The sequence below is a fragment of the Anarrhichthys ocellatus genome, unplaced genomic scaffold (genome assembly GCF_004355925.1).
Source record: "Anarrhichthys ocellatus isolate YVR2014 unplaced genomic scaffold, GSC_Weel_1.0 scaffold42, whole genome shotgun sequence".
NCBI classification, from domain to species: Eukaryota; Metazoa; Chordata; class Actinopteri; order Perciformes; family Anarhichadidae; genus Anarrhichthys; species Anarrhichthys ocellatus.
In genome coordinates this window covers 1,976,654-1,992,062 of record NW_022280072.1, presented here as the reverse complement: position 1 = coordinate 1,992,062, position 15,409 = coordinate 1,976,654, and the positions used below count along the sequence as shown (strand labels likewise).

Sequence of the window (15,409 nt, the reverse complement as noted above, 5' to 3'; positions counted from 1 at the left end):
AGAGAGAGAGAGAGAGAGAGAGAGAGAGAGAGAGAGAGAGAGGCGTTGGAGGGAAGAGAAATGAACAGAGTGGGAGGAAAGTGAGGGGTGAGGGGAAACACAGAGTGAGTGAGTACGATAATGAGGGAGGGGTGAAAGGGAAGAGAAAAGTAGAATCAGACAGAAAGGACGGCGCTAGAGAGGCTTCAGCTCAACATGTCCGTCCTCTCGTTGGCTTTGTGTTCTCTGAGTTCTCCTTCTAGCTGAGAAGTCTTTCAGGGAGCATCTGGAGCTCCAGTTTAAGAAAGGCCTGCTGGTAATCCGCGAGTATAAGTCTAGAAGCCCCCCCCCCCCCTCCTTCAGACTGTCTTTACCCAGAAAATAACAGCTTTTATTCTACAACTACAAAACTCAAGATTCAATTAGAGCAGCAGCTAACGATTCTATTTACTATTAACAAATAATCTCGATTATTTTCTCGATAAATTGACAAGTCACAACGTTGACCATGTTGCCCAACACGGTAGCACAAGATGTAAACCACACTTTGGTGTTTAATTTGTACTTCTTCACACCTGTTCTGTGTGCTGAGTTGCTCCAATGAGAGCTCGACTCACTGAGTGGAAGAAGTCCAACTCATCCAACCAGTGCACGCAGAGCGGTACCAGTGTTGCCAACGTGGCGACTTTCCAAACCCTCATGGCGACTTTTTTTGTCAAAAGCTACTAGCGACAAATCTAGCTACTTTTTCTGGTGTTGTTGGAGACTTTTCTGGTGTTTTGACTCTGACGTGAAAGCACGTACCGTTCGGCACGCGGGAGCTGCCGTGAGCTCCTCCGCCGCCTCAAAGCACTCAAAGGCGGTTAGTCTCACAGTAGCCCCTCGCGTGAGGAGAAACCACACTCTCCGTGTCCAGACTGCAAATGAATCGCGCATGCGCAAAGCCGCCGCTGTTCCCGCATCTCTCCTACAGCGCTCATTACAATTATGCAAATTAGGCGATGACGTCATTTAGCGACTTCTAGGACAGCCAATAGCTACTTTCCTTACTGAGGAGTTGGCAACACAGAGCGGTAGGGCTGCTACGAGTACGTTCAAAAGTGTTTATACTCGACGCGCTGTTCTTTGCATTATTCTCTGAAACGCCAGACAAAAAAACAAAATGAGCTCCGAAGAAGCAAGAAGACAACGAGTGTAACCGTAAACCAACCGAGGAGGGATTGTAATGAACTGTAAACTCATCTCTTATTCATGGTCTACTTTATTGCAAGTATTACAAAGAAACTAAGGTTGAATATCCTGTAACAATCTGATGTGGCGGATAAACTATATACTCACGATGTAAATAGTGCTTTTATCAGCGCACGCGTGCCTTGTTACAAATAATCGGAGGTGCACGACCGAGTGCCGCGACCTCTTCGCCCATGAAGCTCAGGCCGGGATTACGCCATTTTCCGCCGCGCGCACTTGGCACCGGCTTCACTACGGCGAGTATAAACCACGCTTTAGTCAACTAACACCTGCGATTTTGTCGACTAACCGATGTCTCCTCAAAGAATCGCACAAAAGCACCACTTTGAATCTTGCGTTCGCCAAAGATTCAGCGTGAAAGAAACATAAAAAAACAACTTAATCTACTAAAGAAACCTCAAGGACAAAACAGCCGCCGGTCTTCTGGTGAGAACGAGCGAGGAAAGAGACTCTGAAGAGGCTGAAGATGAACAATGTGCAGCAGCACTGCTCTCCAGATCTCTGCGAAGGCTCCAGACATATGGTCGTGTCTTCGGAGTGTCGGGGGGGGAAGAGCTCTACATCTGAGCTACAGTCCCCGAAGGGCAGAACAAGCTCATTCCTTCCAAAAAAACAAAAAAGCTGTACAAATTCCCGCCTCGCACACAAACACACACACACACACACACACACACACACATATAGACGAGATGAAAGAAAGAGCAGCGCCATCAAAGGCCTTCGTGAACGCCAGAGTGGCGGTTGGACCTGGAAGCGGCGCGCAAGCTAAAAGTAGCAGCGAAGCAGACGCGAGCGCGGCTCAGCGCGTCTGCGTCTAGGCTCAAATCTGAAGCAACACCAGACTGGAGGAGAAAAGGGGAGCGAGTGGTAAATTGGACGTCCGTAAATGGGGCGCTGCCAACGGGCGATCTGGCTCTGTGTGTGTGTGTGTGTGTGTAGATGTGTGTGTGACTGGATAAACAGGATGCTGCCAACAGGAGCTTAATGCCCAGAAATCATCTGCAACTACAGTAAAGTCTGCCAGGCGAAAAAAGAAAGGAAGAAAGAGAGAAAGAGAACCCCCCCCCTCTCTCTCCCACACCTCCCACTCTCTGGGTAATTGTGTTCTGTCCATCAGGCTCAGAGTTAGATTAGCGACTCCACTCATTCAGCTCTCCTGCCATCTCAATAATGAATAATCACAGAGTCCACCTCGACTCTACCTGTGCTCTGTCCGTCTTCTGCCCCCCCCTCCCTCCCTCCTTCACCCCTCCCTCACCCCTTCACCCCTCCCTCACCAAGGCCACCTTTGCATCCCGACACGTTATCAGTTCCTCCTGCGAGCTGTGTGCTGGTCGATGAATAACCAGGACTTAGGGTATATTGGAAAGGTTATCCGTATTACAGAGCGTCATGGTTCAGATGTCTGAACGGTATGAACAATCTTTCTTTGGACTACATTAACTATCAGACACAATCAGACGCTCATTCGCTTCAGGCACCGAGATGGTTAAATGCACATTGAAATGTCAGCGAACCAGAGAGCAAAATAATAACCGTTAATCAAAGCACATTCTCTCTGTGAAAAAAACAGTGGTTTACTAAATGAAATATTGAGAACCTACCAGTTTTATGATCTGTCGTATGTAAAAAATCACCCGACTGCAGTCGTCAACTCAAGAAGAGACGAAGGACGGTGGAGAATGAAACGGAGCGTAACAGAAAAGAATGGCAGGAAGGCAGGAAGGGTGAAAGATCAACTTTAACCAATGAGTTAATAGAGCGAGAGAGAGAGAGAGAGAGAGAGAGAGAGAGAGAGAGAGAGAGAGAGACGTAATATGACAAAGAAAGAAAAGACCTGAGCTATGGGTTAAAGTTCACTGTCACACCCGGATACTTCAGCACTTCACTTCACAGTCACAATAAGATCTACGAGGGCAGGACGATGTTAAAGGGATAGACAGGATGTTCTGTAGGTTCTCCTCCACAGTCAGGGTTCTACTACAGTAGATGAGTTGATAGAAAGACAGGAGAACCAGCACGGGAGCAAAGTAATGTTCTGCTGTGGACGTATGTTAGACTCCTATTAAGTGAACGCTATATTCAGAATGTCTTCACCTCTTCACCTTGCTGTCAGAGAGCTCTCTTCAAAGCCGACACAGTCGGTTCACGTTAACTTGAGAAACATCTGGTGGATCATATTACATGGTAGTGACAGTGAACTGACAGCTGGAAACACATTTCATTTATCTAATTATTCTGATTAATCAGTGATTAATCAGTCATTTGTTTATCATGAACTCTAACATGTTTTGCCGAAGATTTGACACGTTATTACCATCGATTAGTTGATCGACAGATAATTAATCGTCATTCTTCTACGTCAGTAGAAGATAACATTTAGAATTGCTGATGGTTCACAGACTTCAGAGCGGTTGAAATGATGGTTGGGACGGTGGCAAAAAGAAATAGTCTGGATGCTTGTCGACCATCTGTGTTATCAAACAACAAAACGATCTGTATCTGCCAATATGGATCATCAATGATCGGAAATTAGTATCAGCAGCAAAAACGTGATCAGGGATCTCTGAAAGTTATATTTGCTCCTTTGTGTGTGTGTGCTGATCTGTGATCCGATCCGTGAGCTGTATGATGCGTTGCACCGCCACACGTTGCATCGAGTGTGGAGACCCTCACTGTTTGGCACGACATCACTGGTCACTGCAGCGATCGCCTGCTGAGAGGCCGCTGTCCAGATGCTGCATGATCACAGCTCACATCACCACAGTGCAGCTACAGCGTGATTATTCTGGGCCTGGGGTAACAGGGGCCTTCGTGACACTGATCTAAACAGCCATTACACCCCCCCACAACATCACATTAGCAGCGCTAGATTTCAGACAATCCCTCTTGAGGTTGAAGCAAGAAATAACAAAGCAGTCCCTTCAACAGTGGTTACATCTGTACCGCATAAAAGCAACGTTACTGCAGCTGTCTAGCGGATGAAGCACCAGCCATTGCAGCAGGCCTGGAGGCCCACAAGAACAAGCAGTGCAGCTCGTTCAGCAGGCAGTCAGCCAGGCCACCAGCACAGCACAGCAGCCCCCTGCTCCAGGTAACTCCGCATGGCCGCCTGCCTCGCTGGATGACTAGCAGGAAACCTTTCAGCAGAGAGCCTCATCGGGAGAAAGGTAAACACACACACACACACACACACACACACACACACACAAAACCACTTTCCTCCCCACCGTCTCCTGCCAGAAATAGGATAACCCCGCAAGATGACAGATTCGCATGCACGTGCAGATCGCAAATTAAACACAATAAAACTTGCACGCACGCACACACACCGTAACGCGCGCCTCGTCTTCTGCTAACCTATTTACAGACACGGGGCTGTAGATATCAAAGCGCTGCGCTCTCTTTGGGGAATTCCTCCTTTCTCATGTTTTAAGGGGAAATAGATGAAAACGAACCTCGTTCTCCCTGCACCTCCTCCTCCTCCTCCCTGTGTGTGTGTGTGTGTTTCCTCTGCCTTGTTAATGTGCTCAAATGTAAATTGGTTGTGCTCAACAATGTGTATGAGGCTGTCTTGTTTCTTCATGCAGAGTGGAAGCGGTGGCTTTGCTGTCTGACAGACTGTGGATATGCCTGTATTAACAAACCCACACTCTGATTCCACCTTTCCGTCTGTCTGATCTCCTCGTTGTTTCCTTCAATCCCACTCACTCCCGCTATTCCGCTACATCAGTCTGGATTATCCTCGTCTTCCCCGTTAGCACACAGAAAACAAATTTGCTGAACTCCCGGCATTGAATTTAGGGTGCGACCGACAATTTAGCAATTCATGCTTTTATTCAGCTCTGCTGCAGCCGTTCTGCTGTTAGTCTCCAGAGATGCATCAGTGTCAGAACAGCTTCACACATCCGGCTGCAAGTTATTCCTCGTTCCTCAATCTCAGCAACATGTGGAAGTGGAGCAAGTAGTACAGCACAAACACACACACTAGACCCTCTGAGCACGCTTCACCCTGACCCTTCAGACCAGGCGGCAACCTCCGGGTCTGACTAGTGAAGCCAATGCTGAAGTGCCTTGAACGTGCATTCTCTCTAGTGTCCACCAGGGGGCGACTCCTCTGGTTGTATAGAAGTCTATGAGAAAATGACTCTACTTCTCTCTTGATTTATTACCTCAGTAAACATTGTAAACATGAGTTTATGGTCTCAATCTCTAGTTTCAAGTCTTCTTCAATACAGCATGATGTTCATTTAGTACATTATGGTCCATTCAGCTGCACGGTGGTGTGGTGGCTAGCACTGTTTTCTCACAGGAAGAGGGGCCCCGGGTATACGGCCCTTCTGTGTGGAGTTTTGCATGTTCTCCCTGTGTCAGCGTGGGTTTTCTCCGGGTTCTCCGGCTTCCTCCCACAGTCTAAAGACATGCAGCTTATTGATGACTCTAAATTGCCCGTAGCTGGGAGTGGTTGTCTGTCTCTACATGTCAGCCATGTTATGGCCTCACAAACTGTCCAGGGTGTAGTCCGCCTCCTTGGCTCCAGCCCCCTCACGAACCTGAACAGGATAAGCGCTTACAGATAATTGGATGGATAGTCCCATTTAGAGTAAAACAGACCATAAAGCCGAGTACTGTGTTTTCAGTTCATTGTAATATTTTGGTCACCTAACAAATGTCTTGTCAATCGTTACCTCCACCCTCTTGAGTCACTTCTGGTTGCAAAAAAACAACACGGTGACAGTCCAAAACCAAGATGGCAACGGCCAAAATGCCAAACTCGAGGCTTTAAAACATCAGTCCACAAACCAATGGGTGACGTCACGACGACTACGTCCACTTCTTAGATACAGTCTGTGCTTCAGATACAAATAAACACCATTTTTATTTATTTTCACGGCATCTTTACTTATTTAATTTGATGCATCAGCAGTGAGTGACTTAAGTCTACTGGGGTTGACAATAAAGGAGAGGATTGGAGGTTTTTAATTATAGTTGAGAAAGCAGCCATGCTCGCCCTCTCAGCTTCACAACAACATATTTGACATTTACGGTTTTGGCTGGTTGCAACCAGCGTGTCCCCAGCAGCTCGAAAGCGAGAGGTCGCTATTTGCTCTGGAAAACCAAACCACCACCACTGAGCTGCAGCCCGTTAAAAATGCCCACTCAACATGATTTAGATCACCGCTGGACCCCCCCCCCCCCCCCAGCTGGGCCTAAAGTGGAGGGATGGATCCGCTCCATCTGTGGAGTGGAAGAGAAGTGAGGAGGATACTGGTGCGTAAAAATAGAGCCGAAGCAGGAGACAGACTTAATTAGGGATGCAATCATCAATTATTCAAAACACTTAATCATGGTGTCGCACGATGCTGTTGCACGTAAACACACACACACACACACACACACACGTTCTACAGGCTTTTCAAACTGCGCCTCTGATGCAGTCAGACACACAGAGACAGTTAGATGGATGAAGAGGAAACAGAGAAAATGACAAATTTTCTACTGACACAAATCATGTCAGGAGCCAATGCAGATGTTTACACACACGTTTGCAAAACATATGGGACATTGGAACTGTAATCCGTCCATCATCTATCCCCGCTTATCCTGTGCACCTTGAACAGGGCGCCAGTGTTCTTGTTGACTTGCATGTCTTTTGACTTTCAGAAGAAAACCCAAAGCACACGAGGAGACACACATCGCATGATAATCAGACTCAACTGACCCTTTGCTAAGCCCCGCCCCCTGCTGCTACGCCGTTAAGCCGTCACGGCTACCGTGAAGTCACACTGTCACTAACTGCACTCCCTGAATAAATCCATCTAATTCCCTGGAAAATTAACAATCTATTTCGGAGAGAAGCGGACAGACGGGTCGACAATGTGTGTTTGAAGGGTATATTCGGGATGGCGGACTGAGTCAGCAGTGAAAAAGATAACGATAGAAGCTGGAGCTACAGATCTCAGCGTTAAAATGAACCACCACAAGAAGAAGACAGTGAAATAAAGGATCAACACTGTTCCTGTGGATTCAGACTTGAACTGTGAGGCATCACAGTTACTGCACCACTGTGCTGCACCATTGAGGGGATTCAGGGATCCAATGGGCTGGAGCCGTAGACTGTAACCGTACCGACCTTTTGGTGGATCTGGTATCAGACATGATGTGACTGATCCACATTCAATACAGTGTCTTTGTCAATGTGATCTTAAATAGTCAGTGTTTCCCTATCAGTTACATTAGTTCAGTCAGTTGGGCCTGGACTTTTAGCACCACAAGAGTCTGGCTTCATGTTCCATCAAAAAGAGAGAAACAGATCAGTGGTATTGGATCTGGAATAGACATCAGGAGAGGTGTCAGTGCATCCATTGCTGTTCCCAGACTCAACAAAACATCATTATTCTCTCAACCATCAGCTCAATAATAACATATATTCATGTCCCAATAAGGAAGTTCTTCTGAGAGTGAAAGAGCTCAGACTCTGCGCTTGATTTAAAGTAGGAAAAGAAAGACAAGTTATATAGAGAGAGGAGGAAGGACTGGATGGCAGAGGAGCGGAGGAGGCAGTGACTAAGAGAAGCTAAGGAAGCTTTAGGCTAAACCTTCAACAACAGCAGCCCCCAAACTTCTTCACTTGAGAGCCGCTGGCGTGCCCTGGCAGAGCAGCTTGCCGCCAGCGACTTGTACCAAGACACACATCTGGAGAAGCCAACGGGTGAGTTTCATCGATGGCTTCACACTCTGTCTGCCTGCCTCTCTGCAGGGGGAGGAACAGATTCCCCACCTCGGTCCTCTGAGCCCCGTCAGACCGCAGAGGGAATGTCTCGGTTAAATCTGCCCTCCTTCAACCATTGGGAGAAATCCCCGAGAGGGTACGAGTACATCTACCCCCCCCCCCACCCCGGCGGCACAGCCTCCTGCCACTAGCGACCATCAGTCAGTCACAGCTCCTGCCTCCTGGCCGTGTGTCTAATCGCCCACGCACACTGTCACAGTCGCATAACCCTCCAGTTAAAAACACGGACGGCCAAACGAAATCAATCTTTACTGAGTGTCCGTGTTTAATAAGGCCGTGTTGTTTCTTATGGACTCTGACAACATGATCCGCCCCCGAACACACACACACACACATTACATTACAGTCATTTAGCAGACGCTTTTATCCAAAGCGACTTACAATTCAGATTCTATCACATTTCTACGGGAGCAATTTTGGGGTTAAGTGTCTTGCTCAAGGACACATCGGCACGCGACTAGCAGAGCCGGAGATCGAACCGCCGACCCTCTGATTGAAGGACGGCCCTGCTATCCACTTAGCCACAGTCGCCACACACACACACACACACACACACACACACACACACACACACACACACACACACACACGTGTGTGGCACAGTAAGCTGGATATTTAACAGTGAACTTTATATCCGTTTGTTGTACCACTTGTGTCCATCAGTCTTTTTCTCACAAAGACAGACACGCGCGCACACACACACACACACACACACACACACACACACACTAAAGACTGCACCCTCTGATGTCATCGACACACTCTGTGAATCACCACGGGATTGTCAGACTCAGGACATAATTTGCATAATTTTCATTTCTGAATTTCAAACTCTTTGAACACTGCGCAAACATTTTCAGCCACACACACACACACACACACACACACACACACACACACACACACACCCTGGCAATGTGAGAAAAACTCCCATGCTGCATATGGAGTCTGTGAAAGTTCCTGGAGGTGAAACTTTGTGCCAGCTCTTGAAATAGACCCTTTTAGCACCCTATGGTCTATTGGACTGCTGGTGTGTCTGAACTCTCACAGAGAGTGGAGAGGCTATTGGCATTCACTTCCCTGTGGGGCTCCGAGTCAATACAAACCTCTTAAAACTCAGAAAAAGGCTGTGTGTGTTTCTGAGCATGTGTGTGTGTGTGTGTGTGTGTTTGAAAGAGAAAGAGTGAGAGTGAGAGAGAAGCCTCTCTTCAACCTTTCGAGGAACTCATTGCGTTTCGACCGCAGGGACCAGGGTTCGTAATGAAGTTCTGGGGACATTTACCCCACAAACAGTCGGGAAGGTGGTACTTTCTGAGAGCACGGGGACTTTTAAGGTTGTGGTTTGCGGGGATGAATGTCACTGCTGTCACAAGTCGTGCACCACTACATTCATAAAACAATGAAGTACTCTAGTATTAATTTAGGACCGTTTTAGGACCATTTTATCTTTGATGGATAACATTAAAAGTAAAGTGAGGCTTTTGCTGTCGCTTTCAAAAAAAGATGCACAAGCGAGCTGAGAGGTAGAAGAGAGAGAGACAGAACTCTGAATGAGAGAAATAAAGTTATCCTCTGATTGTTTCACAGCAGAAATAAAGAACCACAGAAACGGTTCAGAAAGGAGACGCTGAGAGTCCGTTTCCTGTTTCACCTCTGCCCCGCCCCTTTAGGAGACCAGCCTCATTCCTGAGTCTATTATCTCGAGAAGAAGCGAGAAGCGAACGGAGATCATGACCGATTCTTCCGCTCCATACCCGCCGAAGTAAATATCGGACCCATTTGTCATGAGCCACATATCTTTTGAATATTCTGACAGTGAAGTGTCATTTTTCAAACACACAAATCAGGAGAAAATGAATGTTGTTGGAGAACTTTCTCTGTCTCAGCAACACATTGTCATGAGATCTGGCGACCGAACACCGTAGCAAACTCATTTTAGCAATGCTAAATATGGCTGATAGCTGTGGAGGTGGAACACGCCACGACCACTTAGCAGACAGGAAGTGCGTACCTTCTCGAATCATTGACGGAGCTTGTAATGCGTCCCCGTTGTTATAGAGCGTCTTTGATAAACATCAAACACTCAGCAGATGATTTACTGAGACAGACGCTCTTAGTTACATAGACCTCCTCTGCATTTCATGCATCACAATGTGTATTATAAATACTTCAGCAGCAAACGTCGGCTTGACCAAATGTAAGATTTATCTTTTTTCCAGTTGTGTGTTGTATGAAACGGGCGGACACACTGAAGGGCAGGCTGCAGATTGTGACCACAAGCAACCTCCAGTTCTGACTAGTGAAGCCAATGCTGAAGTGTCTTAAAGCTGCATTCTCTCTAATGTCCAGCAGGGGGCGACTCCTCTGGTCTATGAGAAAATGACTCTACTTCTCTCTTGATTTATTACCTCAGTAAACATTGTAAACATGAGTTTATGGTCTCAATCTCTAGTTTCAAGTCTTCTTCAATACAGCTTGATGTTCATTTAGTACATTATGGTCCATTTAGAGTCAAACAGACCATAAAGCAAGGGATGCTTTAGGGCGGGGCTACTGTGATTGACAGGTCTTCACCAGAGCTGTATACGGCGTCTCTACGTCACTCCTCGGCAGTCAAAATGTGATAACTTCCGTTCACCTCAAAACAGACGGCGACAAAATGCCGAAGCTCGAAGCTTCAAAACCAAAGTCCACAAACCAATGTGCCCACTTCTTACAGTCTCATCGGATTCATTTGACGAATCTTTACAGGTCTTCAGACCCAGACGGAAACACAGACAATGGGCTGCAGGAACCTTTTAGTTCCTTAAAAAGTAGTTCCGCAAATAAAATTTGAAGGAACCTCTTGGAGAGAGAGAGAGAGAGAGAGAGAGATAGTTGTGGTAAAAGTGAACGAGGCCGCTGGGATTAAAAAGAGACAAACAACAACAAGAATGTCACTGTTATTACCGTGCGGTAGGTTTTGTTATATAGAAATCCCTTCATGCCAATAAAGCTAATTTGAATTTGAGAGAGAGGTGGAGGAGGAGGAGGAGGAGGAGGAGGAGGGGAAAGGGAGCTGGTAGAGCAGAGGCAACCAGCACGAAGAGGGAAGGAAATGTGCTGTCACAGGCTGAGGAGTGAAAGACTGTGTGTGTGACTGGAATAGGCAATCTGATGCTCCCAGTCCTCCTCCTCCTCCTCCTCCTCTCAAACACACACAGTACACACAACACTGCCAACTTCTAAACACACAGAAGCTCAATGCATGTGTGTGGTTTAATGTTAAAGGCCAGCGGATGCTCCTTGTTCGACATGACCTCTGAGCTCCTCAGGAGTAAGACACAAGGCTTTAAGAACTTCCTCCGTGAGATAGACGGGATTACATTCATGCGGATACATCAAGGAGAAGTACTCCTGTCTCAAGGAACACACAGCGTCGGTGCTATAAATCGGCCCTTTTTTCCAGGTCTCGCTGACATTACGAAGTAAAACATGGGAGACATCTGGTCTCATAAAATGTCATGTTCAGTTCCTGCAACAACAAGAATTACTGAAGAGCAGGAAAATTGATGTCAGAGAACTGTAACCGCTCAAGGATCCCTTTGGTTTGTTGAAATGAAATGTAAAATACAACACGAGCTATTAGAAATGCATCTTATACTGCAACTAGCACTCTGAAAGGGCTCATCTATACAAAACCATGAGACCGCGTTGCTGTGAAGAATATCTAAAATATCTTTTTGTTAAATTTATACCCGCTCACCAATTAAAAATCACTAAAGTATAGTGTCGACCAACTGCCCAACGTAGGAGCTAATATCACACAAATAAAAGCTCAATCTAAAACTAGGACGTTTGCACAATTAAGCTTTAGATTTTCCAGACGACACCTTTAGCTCATTCAGAATTCAGATGAGAGAGAGACACAGTGAGAGCAAAAAAAAGGAGCACTTCTTTTCTTGTCTCATCGTATTCCCAAGACACATCTTCCTCTTCACTTCCCCCGAGGAAGATGAAGGCCAGCGGGGCCGTGAAATTAGCCTATCAGATGCCTCCGCCAGCTAAAGGAGAACTCTGAATATGCTAATAGATGGGAGATTATGATATGTAGCTGGGGGCACAAGCACACACACACACACACAGACACAGACACAGACACAGAGACACACACACAGACACAGACACAGACACACACAGACACAGACACACACACACAGACACAGAGACACACACAGAGAGACACACACACACACAGCCTAAAAGCTTTTATTCTATGATTATAGGACACATTTATAATCTAATGGAGAACAGAGAATGTGAGTCTTTGATGAGGGCACAGGTAATGAAGAGGATTATTTCTTATGCGAGGTTGAACAAAAAGATTAAAAAAAAGAAAAAAGGGGGATAAAAAAGATGCAGGTGTGTGTGTGTGTAATGATATACAGAGAAGTTAGAGAGACTCACTAGATTACTCTGTGTGCTTCAGGCAGAGGACACAGGTGAGGAAATCCCTCCCTCTCTTCCTCCATCTTTCCCTCTCAGCCCTACTCCCTCGTTACTGTGGCGTTACACAAACAGGTGCAGCCCCCCCCCCCCCACACACACACACTTTCCTCCATCTCCTTTTAACAATCTACCCATGAAAAATCTCCTTCCTCCCCTCTCCTTTTGTCTCCTCTGCTCTGTCCGACGGCTCATCTTTCTTCATCGCGCCGCCTGCCTCCCTCCCAAGGGCTCGCCATCTGTACGCTAACAGGTGCGTATGTGTATGTGACTGATGGCTTTGTTACCTGTAGCGCTGCCTGCAGCCACAGCCTGCATGGAGGAGAGCTGCCTCCTGACCCACTAGCTACCACTCTGCTCTCCTTATATTTTATTCGTTTTTGCATCTCCCTTCCCTCCTCCTCGGCGACAGGACGGGAAGAGGAGAGGAGAGGAGCGGTGTAATGAGTTGGGGAGGCAGCGGCAAGCTGTCGCGTATTTGTACGTGTGTTTGGAGCTTTCACCAGCCGCGCTGTGTTCACCGTGGCGGAGTTTGGGTAATTAGTCCCACCAGTCTACGAGTGTCTGTGCGTGCACGTGTAAGACTATATAGGTGTGTGTGTGTGTGTGGTCCGCCGGCTCATCTCATTAGTCTCACAGGTGAGTGATTAAACGCTCTGCAACACCTGGAAGTGTTCCTCCTCTCCTCCATCCCTCCCATCTCTGCTGCTGTCTTAATTTACAGCGATACCTCTGAGGACTCCCCTGGCCCAGTCACAACACACTGCAGGATGGCTGCAAACACACACACACACACACACACACACACACACACACAGCCACACCTCGCTCCAGACGTGGAGTCTGGAACATTGCTGGGTTCATCCATCTATTAAAGTAATGGCTTTTAGGCTTTCAAACACAAGTCGCCATTATGTAAATGACTCATATATATATACAGTATATAGAATGTGTGTGTGGCTCAGCAGGTACATCACAGGGTTGGCGGTTCAGACCCCTCAAACAAGTTGAAGTGTCCTTGAGCAAGACGCTGAACCTCAATGGCTCCCAATAGTGAGACCAGTGCCTTGCATGGTAGCTTGTTACCATCAATGTGAGCGTGAATGAGTTTGGACTAAAGTGCTATAACGCAGTCCGGCTCGTGAGATCGAGCTGCAACACTCGTACTATATTTGGTATCTCGAGCGTGAGGGCGTCGTCGTGTCACTCCGTCTGTAATGTTGTTCCGTACCAGAGTACGCTTGCAACATCATCTCAGTGACATTTGTCGGAAGGAGCGGGTTTTGCCTCTCTATAGTCCCAGTAGGAGACAGAATGTTGTACAGGAAACCACAGAAGAAGCCGAAGCCCCGCCCAGTCATTTAATAAAACAGCCACAGCAGCGGGCAAACAGTCCGATGGCCTTAATATGGGCCTGCGGTGACATTATTACTGCGTGCGTGTCCCTGAGGGCTGACGTGTGATGGATGTCAGCGGCGTAGCTAATAAATTGCGGAGGTCAATCCACTCTGGTGGAAGGCCACCTGATAGACAATATGGGCTTCAAATATTCCCTGCAGCACACATTTCCATTCCTTCCTTTCGGCTTCCGTTTGTCAGAGCGGGGATCATTAAGTCGTTCTCTCAAGAGAGCTCCGGTCCGAGGCGGCGTGAGGGGGATCACGGTAAGAACTCATTTGAGGGGCGATTTGCAGCAAAGGCCAAGGCAAGAGTCCGTTTTCTCCAGGCAAGCGGAGAGTCTCCAGAGAGGGGGGGAGGCGGGGAGAGGGGTGAGACGGTGGACTCATCGCCAGCTCTAAAACCCATTAGACAAACGCATGAGGGCACATGCACCCGCCAGGTGGCCCGGGTGCAGGCGAGGCGGCTGGGTGAGGAGAGCAGACTAATAACAGCAGAAGTCGCTGAGGCACAGCGGGCCATCACAACCATTTCTCACCTCACTTCCTGCTGCTCCTTCTTTCCTCCTCCCTCCGTCGCCCCTTTCCCTCTCTGGATGGCTCCATTTTAAGCACAAACAGTTCCCTCCGAACTCAACTGTATATTGTCACGTTTCATTTTCCTCTTTCTTTTGCCCAGAAGGACGCAGGCTATTCATAATGATTGCTTTTGCACTTTGCCGCTTTACGACGTGAAACAAGTTACTGAAAGTGTGTCGAAGGGAGCGGTCTTTCCGTTCGTCTCTCTCGTTTACAGATGTTGAGCCTCCTCGATTCCTTCCCTCGCACGTAGAGGTGCGAGTAGTCGAGGCAATAGTCATTTATCAAATGAGACATCATTGCCACAGCCGCATCAGCTGTCCATTGTTTGTATGTTATGACCTCTGTAAGATCAGTGTTTATGACAACTTACATATTTATTATTAAATCAAATCAAAAGAGTGATTGAATCTCACTTTTTCTATTTAAAACACAAATATATTTTAGTTTTATAAATATATTTATTGTGTAAAACACTATAAATGTATCGATACAAATAAAGAGTGACATGTACTGTATACATATGATTGAGTACAGAGACGTACGCTGAAGGACAGAAAGTTTGATCATCCAAAATAAGTTCAAAACAAACGCAGCGGTTACATTTGTAGAGTCCCGCCATGGTGGGAGATTATTCCAGCCATGCGTCACGCCACTTTTTTTGCATTTTACGAATCAGGATGTCCTTCAAGACGGAGCACTGGGATTGATTTCCCGGGTCACAAGCGGGAGGATCCGAGGAGCGAGGAATCGTGGAGGCTCAAAACCGTGAGATGAGAGAGACCCGATGCCTGGTCTGCCTACTTGCATTCATAACACCACATGGGACAATAAGGGAGGGGAAGATAAATGAAGCTCTCTTTAGAAGTATCTCTTCTAAAGCTGCAGAGTGCAGATATACTGTGAGCATGTCTGCTATTTGAAC

The 15,409-nt window shown here is 47.1% G+C and overlaps 1 protein-coding gene across 4 annotated transcripts in view; it reads right to left on the bottom strand.

Annotated features, from left to right (window-relative positions):
- The window catches only part of LOC116394902 (disabled homolog 1-like), a 57,455-nt gene that overhangs the window by 21,597 nt on the left and 20,449 nt on the right, over positions 1 to 15,409 (bottom strand). The window contains exon 1 of one of the 4 annotated variants that reach the window (XM_031868284.1): positions 2,835 to 3,787. The exons of the other annotated variants lie outside the window; for them this stretch is intronic. The gene's annotated coding sequence lies outside the window, so the exon portion shown is untranslated. Of the gene's footprint in view, positions 1 to 2,834; positions 3,788 to 15,409 lie in introns of those variants that run through there. 4 annotated transcript variants of the gene reach the window in all.